Source organism: Protopterus annectens, chromosome 2.part1, assembly GCF_019279795.1.
Source record: "Protopterus annectens isolate FY-2018-M chromosome 2.part1, PAN1.0, whole genome shotgun sequence".
In the NCBI taxonomy this organism is placed as follows: domain Eukaryota; kingdom Metazoa; phylum Chordata; order Ceratodontiformes; family Protopteridae; genus Protopterus; species Protopterus annectens.
Window position 1 is genome coordinate 626,161,829 of NC_056729.1, and position 14,994 is coordinate 626,176,822.

Consider the following 14,994-nt stretch of genomic DNA (forward strand, 5'->3'; position numbering starts at 1 on the left):
AGAGGGAGATGGTCTACAGAAACTCCTTATTTTGATGAGTCCATGTTGCTTGAAGCTTTTGGTTCTGGCCCATCGACATCCTGTGTGGTCCCACCTCCTGACATCCTAATAGACCTTGTTGCTCAGAAGGCTTTCAAGGAACCTGATGTGGCAGATCTCTTTCCAAAAAAAAAAAATGGACAAAATTTTGGTTGCCCCGAAAGATGGTAAGCTTTGGCCAAAAGGCCCTCTTGTTGATGCCATGGTGGTAGCACCAGCAACAAAGAAGGTAATATCAGAGGAAATTTCCTCTGTCCATCCCCCTAACAGGGAGTCAGGGGCATTGACCAGGTTAGGGAAACAGACCTATGCATCAGCAACCTTCGCACTTTGAGCACTGAACTACTTAGCATACCTGACACATTTCCAAAGAAACTTGATCAAAGAGCTTTCCAAGTCTCATTCGGGTAACTTACCTTCAGACAACCAAAAAATGGTGGATGCCCAAATGTCTGCCCTACAGTATAATTCAGATGTGGCCATGTAACTGGTGTCAAATGCAGCTGATGGTACATTAAGGGCATCTAGTACAGGTATTACCATGCAATGCCATGCCTGGATGCAGCTATGCAATTTCACTGAAAGATTCAAGGCATCCTTTATCAATGCCCCCTGTCTGGAACTTATATAAAAGAAATACTTGTCAGGAGTGAGCAGGATTGTAAGACCTTGTCTGGCATTGGAATCCATTTTTCTACTTCTCAAAGATCCATTTCCAGGAATCAAAGAGGAGGTAGAAAACTGGTTCAAAAAATCCCAAGGTTTTTACCAGGAGATTCTTGGGGATGAACTTCCCTGAGGCAGAGGCAATTCAAATGGATGCAGATGAAGCGGGAGAAGTGGACTGCAGAGCCAAGGTTTCCGTGAGCCCTTCACTGAGAAACCTCACCAGTATCCATGAATGGTGGCCCCACTGTTGCACTCTGGAACCAGTCAGGAGGATGCTTAGCCTTACACCCTTCAGCCTGGCAAACCATAACATCTAATTCATGAGTTATAAGTATAATTACCAGAGTTATACCATATCCTTTTTGTCTATCTCAAAGAAATGATCAAACATTCTTGATACACCGCCCAATCAGTTGGGATCTGCAGCTACAGAAGTGTTAAAGTTGTCCACCAAAATAGTCATCTAGATGGTCACCCCAGACCAGCTAGGATCCAGAGTCTATTCCAGGTTCTTTTTCGCACAAATACCTTCCTGATGACATCTTATTTGGTAATATCCATTTGATGATGAGGAAGAAGGGATCCTGGCGAATAGAGTCTACCTTCCCAGAGGAAGATGTTTTTCAGGTGGCCTGTAGTCCTTTCTCCCTGTGACCTGGGTAGTACTACTCCTTTGAAAACCTTGTAGACATGGTATGCTCCAAAGTATTGGAAGAGCCAAATGTATCTGAGCCTGTCCCCGAAAACCTGGATAGAGTGCTTTTGACCCTCAAAGAAGATAGACAGCACTGGAGCAAAGGACCACTTGTAGATTTCATAGTAGCATCTGCTGCCAGTGAGAGTGAGGTCCTGGAGGACATTCAGACTATCTTTCCTCCTAACAGGGAACCTTGAATGATGAATAAACTTGGAAATCACATTTATATGTCCAGTACATTTTCAAAATTGGAGTACTGAACTAGCTGGTGCATATGGTTCAGTTTCAGTTTGGCAAAAATAAACAAAAAAAACCCCAAAAAACAAAATATCAGTTGCTATAAAACAGCTGCTGACAAGCAATTTGAGATCACAGTTTGAGACCAGAGCAATAACTGTTACACCTATCTCTTCATTGACCATCTACTTGATTCATAATGCAACTGATGGAGCAGCTAGAGCAGCAAGCCTCCAGCATTGCAGAATACTTCAAGGCAGCATTCTTCAATGGTTCCTCTGACAGAACCACCTTGTTTTGGGAAAAAGGTCAAAGGCAGTCTGTTGCAATGTGAGCAAGAGGGTAAAATTCTCACTGATGTTGAGGTGAAGTTTTCAGCCCCACAATGTTTCTTTAGAAGAAATCAAAAATGTGCCAAAAACATATGGATTTGTAAGTCCAAACAGCCCTAGCAGAGGCAGCAGTATGATACAGGACTCTGTGGTAAAAGTGAATTCACATTTTACTGCCAGCCTAGAGTCAGAGGTAACCTGTAACAGCAGGGGTTCAGAGGATCTTTTCATGGATCCTGTTTGTATGAACCCTGAGGAAGTTTGTCAATAGATTGACTGCAGTTTTGGCTGTCACCATTTCAACAAAATTGTTTTCAAAAGGAACTTTCACCTACAGTAGAGAATTCCATTTTATCAACTGTTGTGACTTTAGAGAAGATATATTTAAGTTTGGGGGTGTGTGGGGTGTCCATGGGGGGTGCAGGGTAGTGTGTCCCCTGCAAAAGAAAATGCTCTAAGTTTCATCAAAAGTGCGTCAGGGTTTTTGCTGCAGGAAAAAAGGCGTCAGTCTATTAACATGATTCCGACCCCGAAAGATTGCCTCTGTGTCTAATACTGGATAGTTATTGCACAACTTTCCCTGTATCTGTCATGAGTAGACATCATGCAGGACAAGTAGATAAAGGAAATTGTATCCCGAAGTTACTTGATACCATTTTTAACAATGCCTAAGCATACACCCTCGCACCTCCTAGTAGTTATACCCTGTCAAAGGAGGGCAGCAAAACTGCAATAATTTGTCACCCAAAAGGTCTTACCTGACTAGTGAGGGTCTTGGTTCTTCTCTTGATTTCAAGACTTCATACCAATCATTTATGTAAGTTTATTGATTCAATATGTGAAGAAGGAGTCATTCAGGATAGTCATGGTGCAGTCCATCCTACCTCATTTACAGGCTGGAGACTGGATGTGGTTATTGGATCGCCAGAAACCATACAATTCACTTCAAAATAGTGAAACCATCCAGGAGATTCCTGTACTTTCTGATGGGAGTCAGTCATTACCAATTTCAAGCCCTGCTATTTGGACTCATCAAAGCCCACCAAGTGTTCAGCAAGTCCATAGCTCCTGTTGAAGCAAACATGTAACTTCTAGGCATAAAGATCTTTCCATTCTTAGATAACTGGCTTACAGTGGCATCTTCTATGAAATAACTTCTCACAGCAAAACAGTATTTGCTCTATCTGAGTCTATCCTTGGGATCTCTATGTCAATGTGGCAAAATCCCAGCTGGACCTATTAGAATTCTTAACATTTATTGGCCACCAGCTGGAAACAGTCAACCAGAAAGTTAAATTACAACCAGAAAGGATTCCATCCATAGTTTAGGAAATTATAAGTCTTTTAGAAAATGCAAACCCCACTGAAGCCACAGTGCCCAAGGTGTTGGGTATGCTGGCTGCCTCTGTTCAGACAGTACCTTACGCCAGCCTAAGCATGTGGGTATCACAGTGGACAATCAAAACTCAGTGGAATCCAGCAACCCGGTACATGATACATCTAATCAAGTTTTCAAAAACTTTCATCAACCATCTTATACGATAGGCAGATACACAAAATCTGTCTGCAGAAAGACCCTTTTTTGACTTACTACCATTGCCATGATTACACTGGACACATCCCTTCAGGGGTGGGAGGACATTATGTTGACAGGATAGTCCAAGATACATGGATACCACAAGAGGCCAAATCACACATCAGTGTTCTAGAGAGGAGGGTTGCCCTCCTACCATTGCAAAGGACTTACTCCACTATGGTGGTATATTCACTTCTGACAACATAGTTGAGGTTTGGTACATAAATAAGCAAGGTGGAACCTGATCTCTTCCTCTTTGCTGAGAAGCCATGAGTGTCTGGGAATGGGCCATAACATCACACTGCTTTTTTATACCAATGCACATACCACGTACATCCCATGTGATACTGGACAGGTTGAATAGATGGATATTGGTCCCACACAAATGATCTCTCAACAAGGCAGTAGCCAGAAGGATATTCCAAAGGTGGGGAAGACCCTGTTATGATCTCTTTGTTTCAAAATTCAACACCAAATTTGAAATTTTTTATGATTGCTTCCCAAGGGGAATAGATGCCAAGAGATGAATTCTCCCACATTTGGTCCTCATGTCTCCTGTACAAATTTCCTCCATTTATACTCATAACCGGATTCCTGTAAAAGTCAAAGACATGCAGAGCAAATGTCATTCTCATAGCCCTGTTCTGACCATGAAGTATATGGTTCCTCCTCATCTCAAGCAAAGATCTTTTCTTCGCCTTCTTCTATATTACCCTCATCTTCTCTTTCAGCCATCTCCTCAGCCTCATATGGAAATTCAATCCCTGTACTTGACTGCATGGTATCCCCACTTCCAATGATGGTCAGGGACCATTCATTCCCTCCTAACATGATCAGTCTGATAATTGCCTCTCAAAGACCTTTTACAAGAACAATTTATGAAGGGAAAAAGAAATGTTCCCTATTTGGCACCTCACCAGACTATAGACCCCTTCTCAGCTTTTATATCTCATATGTTTATCTTCTTATGAGATATAGTCTAAATGGGTATAGTTACTCTTTGGCAAAGGATCCTCTGGCAGCTACACACTTTTTTCACCAGGGATTTTCTTCTTTTTCTTCTTCTTCCTCCCGAGCATTACATAAGGTATACAAAGCAATTTTAAAGACAGTTTTCTACTCTGAACCACCATTGTTTCACCATGATCCACTTTGGATCTCAGTTTTGTACTAGAGAGGTTGACTAAGCCTCCATTTGTGCTAGCGAATTCCACAGATATAAAATATATAACCTGGAAGACTATCCTTCCGGTAGCCATTACTTCTGCAAAGTGAGTCTCAGATCTTCATAATTCCAAATTTCTGCACCTTATTTTCCATCAGACCAGAGTCACACTAACCCTTCACTAACCCTTCTATTATGTCCAAAGTGGCCACTCAGGTGAATTTGAATCACTCCATATATTTGCTACTATTCTTTCCAAGCTATTTTAACAAAGACAAATACAAGTTACATGGCTAATGCTTAGATGTATATAGGCAGCTTAGCTTTTACCTTGAATTCACAAAGACTTCATTACTAGTTCTCTGCTTCCTTTTCTAATGTCAGGAAAGGTTAGAAAGTATAAGGTTACCCTGTCCAAGTGGATGTCTGATTGTATAAGTTGCTTTTACTCTTTCAGAGGCAAACCCTTGACCATTAGGTTAAAAGCACACTTTGCCAGGGCTTAGGCTACATCCATGTGCTTTCTACAAAATTTGTTAATTGAAGAGATTATGACTACTGCTACATGGTCAACCTTAAATACATTTGCCAAACATTATAATGTGAATAGTTTGTTCAGCTTCATTTGGTGCCACCATTCTTAAAGTCTTACTATCCTAGACTGTTCAAGTGTACTGCAGATTCTGTGCAACAGTTTCCAGTGTCTGAATAGGACAAGATTAAATGCATAAGTTATGTTCTTACTAGAATGTTAAATTTATATGGTCTCTGTCCAGACACTGGAACAACCAGACCACCTAACCCCCCTCCAGACTGTCACTTTTGAGGGGATGAGTAGGAACATAGGAGGCTTGATTTTCTCCACATGACTCCTAATTACACATTATCCTATTTTTACCTTCTTTCAAGGTATGTACCGGGGTGGCTTGTACTATCCGACTGCAGGACTGCAGCCCTCCCAGGAAAAAGAAGAAAGTGTAGTTGACATTTACATTTCATTTGCTAAATTGCCATAAAAAAATATTTACATTATTTAGCGTTTTCTAACAGTCCTGGAACTCGAACTGCGCATGCTCGTCGAGTTCCGTTTTTTTATTTTTTAACAACATAGCAGCATCTAGTATCTGACTGCTGTAAAAGGCAGTCCAGATTAAATAAAAAGCATCAGTGTGATGCCCAGATGTCTAAGTGGTTTAACCGCATCGTAAATTAGAAGGGGGTTTGGACTGCCATGTCCGCAGGCACGTACGTGACGTGGATGGCTGGATTGCTACTGACTGGTTCTCGCTCTCTTCTCAAAAAAGAGAGCGAGAAACAGTAGTAGTACTGTACTTGTGTTGAACAAGAGGTTGGGACCATTGGATTCAGTGGCGTACTGGCATTGTCATTGGTGGTGCTTTACTGCTTCATAAAAGTTTTATTTTTTTTTTTTGTCTTGGGCAGCTAAGGGCTTACATTGACTGTAATGAGAGAGCAGAGAGGAAGATGAGATACATAAACTAACTGAGGTAGGTGCTGGTCTGCTGGAATCAGCTCTGTACCTTTTTTTTTTTTTTTTTTTTTTTTGCTTCAACTCAAACTCTTATACACCTGCTGCTGTAAATAACAAATGGTAAACCTGAAACAAAATGAAGCACACTTACCAATTCCGGAATGAAAAATGGCCACACAATGAAGTCCAAAGATAACTCACTTGATTATTATTAATCAAGTGAGTTATCATCTCTTTCGGACTTCATGTGGCCGTTTTTCCATCCGGAATTGGTTAGTGTGCTTTGTTTTGTTTTAGGTAGAAAAAGCTATATTGACAAGCCAGGCAAGTGTGCACAATGAGGAACTGCACATTTGTGGTAGCAGTAGGGACCTGCAAGAAGACCATGTTAGACCAACTTGCAGACACAGTAAAGTATAAGCAATTGTTGTAAACTTTATGCAAGCGTTATTCTCTAAGGTAGTCTGTACAAAACCAGGTGCATTGAAATTAATACTGTTGTGGTAATCTACTGTTGAAATTCAAGGATACAGATATGCAGAGAAATGTCCTGTGGAAGGAAATAAGGGAAGTATACCTATAACAAGGGGAATAGAGGGAGAAAGTACAACCACAGAAACAAATAGAAATGGACAGAAGATTTCAAAGGGAGGTAATAACCAAATCAGGGCTGCAGAACACAGTAGGGAAGAGGTTATGAGACAGACCCACACACATTTCCATCTAAAGTCCTTGAAATTCAAGGATGTGATAAACAGACAGGATATTAAGTGTACAGAAATTTTGAGAATTTATTAACCTACACCAGTCTTAGGGCGGCCATGGTGGTGCAATGGTTAGTGTTGCCACCTCACAGCAAGAGGTTCTCCGGTTCGATCCTCGGCTGGGGCGCCTTCTGTGTGGAGTCTACATGTCCTCCCTGTGGTCGCGTGGGTTTACTCCGGGTGCTCCGGTTTCCTCCCATATCCCAAAGACATGCTATAGGTGGATTGGACACTCTAAATTGGCCCTAGGTGTGTGTGTGTGTGTGTGTGTGTGTGTGTGTGTGTGTGTGTGTGTGTGTGTGTGTGTGTGTGTGTGTGTGTGTGTGTGTGTGCCTTCTGTGGAAGGTTGGGCGCCGGGCTGGCAACTCAACACTGTAAAACTCCACTGCCAATCATGAGTGGACAGGTGATCCGCTGTGGTGACCCCTAACCGGGAAAAGCCAAAAAAAGAAGATTAACACCAGTCTTAACATCATCAGAGTTTGATCAGTATACCTGTTCTATAATGCAGATGCCATGCTAAAACACTTATTGATTCCCCAAAAGGATATGAAGCATTACCCTCTTCAGCTATGATCTACAAATGCTGCATTTAAAAGGTAAGTCATAGAAGCAGTCACATGAAACGTAAGTGAAATATATAACAGGAATTATCACACATTTGCAGAAGTGAAGAAAAAAAAATACAGGAGATATTGGCCCAAAATATTTTTCATTCACATTTTACTGAACTAGTTTTCCTGGCTGAGCCTGAAAATTGTCCATAAATGAAAATAAATAAAAATAAATAAATAATAAATAAGAATTTCACTACTTGCTAAGCACATTCTTTGCAATATTATTTGCATAATTTTAAGGTTGTGCGTCAGAGCTGGCAACCCGGTACATAAAAATCTACTGCCAATCATTAGCGGACCGGAGTTCCGTTGTGGCGACCCCTAACCAGGAAAAGCCGAAAGACACAAACAAATTATTTGCATAATTTTGACAAAAATTAGGACAAGATTCCCCACCTTATAGCTCTCTCTCTCTCTCTCTAGTTGCAATATTATTTACATCATTTTGACACAAAATAGGACAAGATTCCCCACCTTGTCACTCTCTCTCTCTCTCTCTCTATATATATATATACACACATATATATATATATATATATATATATATATATATATCAGTACTGTATTTTTATTATATTTTTGTGATCTAAATTGTTCACATTATGTGGTATATGCAATATTTAACTTGATTAATTCAAAGGCTAAGCAAACTAAGGAAATGGAAAGGTAGTACTTGTACATTGCATGTCTTGATGAACGACCCATGCTCATGCCAGGATGGTACCTTGGCTAGGACCCCACTGGACATTAATCTGTATCTCTTCCAAAATAATATAGGACAGGGTAGAATACCATCTCTGTGTTTACAACTTTTGACAGTTGAAAAAATATAAGTAAGCTTATGATATCTGGGAATAGCATTCTTCTTCATATGCATTTCTACCCTACAAAATAAGTAATATTGCTTCCTTCAATCACTTGGGTATTTCTGCTGGCTAAAAATCCGTCTTCATTCATCTTCATTAACATGTTAACCAAGTGATATGAAATGCCCACTGCAGATTAAGTATTCTGCATAGAGTCAAACCTTTTCTTGCTATTAATGTTAGGTGGCATCTAGGAACAGTAGCATAACAACCCCTTCTTGTATATGGTTCTATAATCCTCAGGAATATTTCTCGAGCCTCCGTATCTGTCATAGAGCAGTGACATCTGCTTCTAGTCTTAGATGAAGATGCAAGATTCTACTTCTTCTCTGAGTTAAAATATTCTTTCATACCATTTCAAACACACCCAGCAGAAACCTTTCTAATGCTTCCATGTAAGCATCTATGTTAGTACTGGGCACAATCACTTAGCTCCCAACTCCCACATACCCCCGTACATGCCATGTAATTAATGGACGAATGTTAATTAATAATGACCTGGTAACCTAACAAAGATAATTGGTGATTTACAGAGTGTAACAAGAATATAATCTAATGATCCAAACAGAATGCTTTTAAATCTTGACAGAGAGGCAGAGAGACTGACATCTAATATATATAGTTTAAAACTTGATTTGCTTTGAAGAAATTATTTTACCAAGGGAGAAGTTAATCTATTAGCTGATAAAAATATACAGTAATTCTTTTGTGTGAAATAACCGTGGATCCTACAGGTATTCAGTGTGTAAATAGTTTAGTACTCAGACTCTTAGGGACTGCAATGTTCCCTTGATTAAAGAGTATAAAGTATTTGCAGTAATGACCAAATATGGATTTCAACCTGGATGAGAGAATATCATGCCTAGCACTTTGAGTTACTGAGCAGTTTCCAGTTAAATTGCTAAGTGACTGTGGAACCCCTCTCAGTAGTACAGGGTGTGAGAGTCAAGCGATATTAGATTTAGATATCAGTCTTGGGGGGCGTGGCCAAGGATGAACACAGGATAGCAGCAGATTTCTTCAGCTCCACCAATTTCATTACATTGACAGGAATTAATTACTTAAAAAAATAATTTTTGAAGTAATTTTCTTTCTAAATATGTTTGTTTTATATAGTTCTTGAACTATATCTAAAAAATAAAGGAAATCTTAATAATATTCCTGTCAGAAATTACTTTGGAAATTTTCCTGTCAGTTTATCAGTCTGAAATGAGTTCCAGTAAGATAAATTCTCAAGACTCCAGCATCAAGAAAGAACTTCAGTCTCTGATAATTATAGTCCAGCAACTTACTGCTAAGATGGATAAAATGGATACTAAAATAGACACTTTCATAGAAAAACTACAAAACAAATAGACTTGTTACATATGGACCTGCAACAACAGAAGATCCAGATGACAGGCATAGAAGAAGCTGTGAATGACATGGAAAATAGAATACAAGAAGAGGAAATCAACATTGAGTTTCTGCTGAAACAAAATACACATTTACAAACAAAGCTGGATGACCTGGAAAATAGATCTAGGCGCAATAACATTAGGATTTTTGGACTGCCAGAAAATATTGAAGGTAACAATATTACTTCTTTTTTTAACAACATGGCTCCCTAAAACTTTAAATTTACCAGAAGCATTCTCTTTTGGTATCGAAAGAGCACATAGAGCTATAGCTAATACTAACTCAAACAAAAACTATCCTAGATCAGTTATAGTTAGATTTCTATCATCTTTTGATAAAGAGATGGTTCTTAAATCTGCTTGGGCTAAAGCTCCTGTTAAGATTAATGAAACAACTGTGCGTTTTGACAATGACTATTCTTCCATGGTATTAGCTAAAAGAAAAGTTTTTCTGCCACTAATAAGGGAGCTTAAAAAAGTACAGTTTAAAACATACCTTCTGTTTCCTGCCAAGCTTAAAATCTTCCTTCCCGATGGTCCTAAAATTTTCAATGACTTAGACTCTGCTTTACTGTTTATCAAAAAAAAATAAGATTTTGGAAAAAATAGAAGAAATGGAATGGGCTAGTCCTTCGTTAAAGAGACTGGCAACTGAAACTTCGTGGAAGACTTCAGAGAAGAAGAAGAAGAGACTAAAAAACAAATGATTTGTACTATGTTTTTTTTTCTCATCATTTTATTTTATTATTAATCTTTTTAAATATAGTTCCTGCATTTCCAATAAGCAACAACTATTTTGAAAAAGATTTAATCAAAGTTATTCTCTGTGTGCAAAGAAATGTTTTGTTTCATAATTAGTCAAAATATCTGGAGATTTAATGGCAAGCTGTGATTTAACTTGTTTCTCTTTCTGAAAAGGAAAAATAAGGTCAGTAATTTGATACATTTTTTTTTCCTTTAAAAGTTTATATGTTCTTCAAATGCTATTCCTAATTATACTTTCTTGATTACACTGCTTATGCTTGTTTGTAAATAATCTGTCATGCTTTAACTAATAATAATTAGAACTAAATAATAGTAAATAATATGTTTTATTTTTAACTCTATTAATATAAACAGTAAGTAACATTCTATTGTATATACTTCTTATAGCTTTCTCTTACATTTTTTTTATTTCTGCCTTACACCCTTTTACTTTCTACTCTCTTTTCTTTTCTTTATTAATATATAGAAATGCTTTTGATCATATAGACACAGTAAATAATAAGATTTGCATAGGAGTTGAGTTGGGACAAAAATGTTGAGTTTTGTTACTTATTAATAATTTTGGGCTTGATTTCACTTATACAGAGTCTGTAATAACCTGTAGAATGCATTGTGAAGGTTTTGTCATGTTTAGATGCATTTACACTGCTAAATGAATGTTTGTCACTAGTTTTAATAAGTTTCCCCAAAATGTTAAGAGAGACAATCTGGGATGTGGGCTGTCTCATGCACAGTGTCCATGAGCTACTTCAAAAGCTTCAACTCTCAGAATTCTCACAGAGAAGCTGAAAGCAGCTAGTCTCACCTTTGACCTAGATATCACACTGACACATCACAGATACAGGAATGACACTACCTAATTATACTTTCTTGATTACACTGCTTATGCTTGTTTGTAAATAATCTGTCATGCTTTAACTAATAATAATTAGAACTAAATAATAGTAAATAATATGTTTTATTTTTAACTCTATTAATATAAACCGTAAGTAATATTCTATTGTATATACTTCTTATAGCTTTCTCTTACTTTTTTTTTTTATTTCTGCCTTACACCCTTTTACTTTCTACTCTCTTTTCTTTTCTTTATTAATATATAGAAATACTTTTGATCATATAGACACAGTAAATAATAAGATTCGCATAGGAGTTGAGTTGGGATAAAAATGTTGAGTTTTGTTACTTATTAATAATTTTGGGCTTGATTTCACTTACATAGAGTCTGTAATAACCTGTAGAATGCATTGTGAAGGTTTTGTCATGTTTAGATGCATTTACACTGCTAAATGAATGTTTGTCACTAGTTTTAATAAGTTTCCGCCAAAATGTTAAGAGAGACAATCTGGGATGTGGGCTGTCTCATGCACAGTGTCCATGAGCTACTTCAAAAGCTTCAACTCTCAGAATTCTCACAGAGAAGCTGAAAGCAGCTGGTCTCACCTTTGACCTAGATATCACACTGACACATCACAGATACAGGAATAGCAGATTAATAATATGTGTTAAAAACCTATGTCCCACACATATACATTACTATAACTCATTTAATTCATCTGATTGACAAGCATAAATAATTTTATAACTCTATACTGGAATAAATTGTCATGTGATATATTTTAAAGCAGTAGTATAGCATGTTTGTAAAATCTGGTTACTAAAATGTGTTTGCTGTGCATTATTTTGTATAAAGCAGACAGATTTATTGAAGGGACAGCAATGTAAGATGGTGCTCAGTAAAGATACAACTCAGTGAGATCATATATATATATATATATATATATATATATATATATATATATATATATATATGTATGTGTGTGTGTGTGTGTGTGTGTATGTGTGTGTGTGTGTGTGTGTGTGTGTGTGTGTGTGTGTGTGTGTGTGTGTGTGTGTATGTGTGTGTGTGTATGCATGTGTATATATATATATATATATATATATATATATATATATATATATATGTATATGTGTATGTGTGTATGTATGTATGTATGTATATATATATATATATATATGTGTGTGTGTGTGTGTGTGTGTGTGTGTGTGTGTGTGTGTGTGTGTGTGTGTATGTGTGTGTATGTAGATATGTATATAAATGTTTCTGAGAATCTGCTTAACTATGAAGTATGATTTATAACAATTTCTATGAATACAATATTTTATTCTATTGGCAATAATGAGTTTGAGTAAATGCTCATATACAAGCAATTCAAGTTTTTGGAAGCTGTTAACTGTATTTACATGACAGAAATTAGATGCATCCTAATATATGTAATGTCTGAATCATATTAGCCAAAGTTTTTGATTTAAATGAATGTTAGAACCTATTTTTCTCTCCTCTTGATTTCTAACATCAAGATTATTTGAATGCTATTTGAATACAAGTGTTTTATATTACATGGATGTATATAGTAGTATGAACAGTTTAAAAAAAAAAAAAAAAAAAAAAAAAAAAAAGGTTTATTTTAGTTTATATGATGCTGTTTTACCAAATGTGTAGTCTTGTCTTGCTAGATAATTGAATTGAAAACTGTTAACTTCAGTTAAATATAACTAGTATTAAATTGATAAGGTGGTAGCTGACGTACTGCTGCTTAGGGTAGGGGGTTAACTTGAGTGGTAAATACTACTCTAAGTTGGAGTTTACAACTCCAGGCTGGATGCAAGGTTTAATCCTTACATTATTTTCACTTGTTCATTGTTATTTGTATATAGTTTTGACATCCACAATATATTTTGTACATTCATTGTCACTACAAACAAAATTGAATCCTATACGAAATCCCATAAGAGATTCAATAAATACAGCTATATTTAAAGGTACACCTAAAGGAGGAGATGTAACATTACTTATCTTGTTATTTGTTATTTTGATCATAAGATTCTTAAGTTTTAAAAATGCCAAATGACATCTTTAAAAGGAATTTCTTTAAACATTAATGGATTGAATAATCCATGTAAAAGGGCAAGCCTAATAAGATACATTAATTTACATAAGGCCAACTTAGTCTTCCTACAAGAAACCCATCTCTTGAAAAAAGATATTGATAAACTAGCCACAAACAAATATACAGTATTGGTTAGTTCAGAGCACACTCAGAAAAAGAGGAGTGGCTATTTTATGGAATAAAAGTATGCCCATTCCTAAAACCATTAAGTCTTATCAGGATGACAAAGGAATGTTTTGTATGGTTACAGTACAAATTAATGGGAAGACTTACACTTTAATTAATGCATATTGGATACCTGGAATTGGTATTAATACAGTGAAACATCATCTTGATAAGATCATATCATTCTCTATAGGAGATATTATTTTAGCTGGTGACTTTAATTGTATACTACATGAAAGTGATACTACCACTATAGGAAAGAGAAGAATTACATCTAATGCAAAACATTTAAAGGATTTTGCTAATTCTTATCATTTGAATGATATTAATAATCAGATAGATTCAAAATCATTACCATACACCTTTTTTTCTAACAGATACAAAACTTATTCAAAAATAGATAGGGTCTTTATTTCTAACCAGATGGTAACAGATTTAATTAATTCTAAAATCATTTCATGTTCTATATCTGATCATAATTCAATTGTTTTTGAATTCATGATAAAAATACTCATAATGTTCAGATCAAAAGGATACCAGCATACTTAACTCAACTAAAAGACTATAAAGAATATATACTTTCAGAAGTAAAACATTTTTTAGACATAAATAACGCTCCTGAAGTCTCCATTGTTTATGTTTGGGATGCCTTAAAATCATATCTATATGGACAAAGTATCAGATGGTATAATAATAAAAGGAAATCTTGGGATAAGGAATTGTTAGATATTCAAAGTAAATTAGACTCTTATAAACATAATAATAAAGAAAATATTATGGACAAGAAAGTTATTGAAGAAATAAACAAACTAAATGAGAAATACAAAGAAATTTTAACTCATAAAGTTAAAATAACTTTAGAGAATACAAGTTTTTGTCTTATTCAATAAGCCCCAAATACTTACATAGACTTAAAAATAAAACAAAAAGGTTGAATAAACAAAACCATATCAAAGAAATCTTTTCTCTAAGGAAAAAGAAGAATGTTTCTAGTATACCAGAAATACTAGATGAATTTAGAAATCACTTTCACAAAATTAACCATAATAATATTAACATGGAACCTAAAGATAAAATAAAGGAGTTTATAACCACAAATATGAATAAAAGCTTAATAAACAACAGATTAAACTATTGGACAAGAGTATTTCATATACAGAAGTTATTACACAAATAAATAAGCTTAAATCAAACAAAGCACTGGGTAATGATGGTATTATACCAGAGATATATAAAATCCTTTCTAAAATACATATTCATTAATA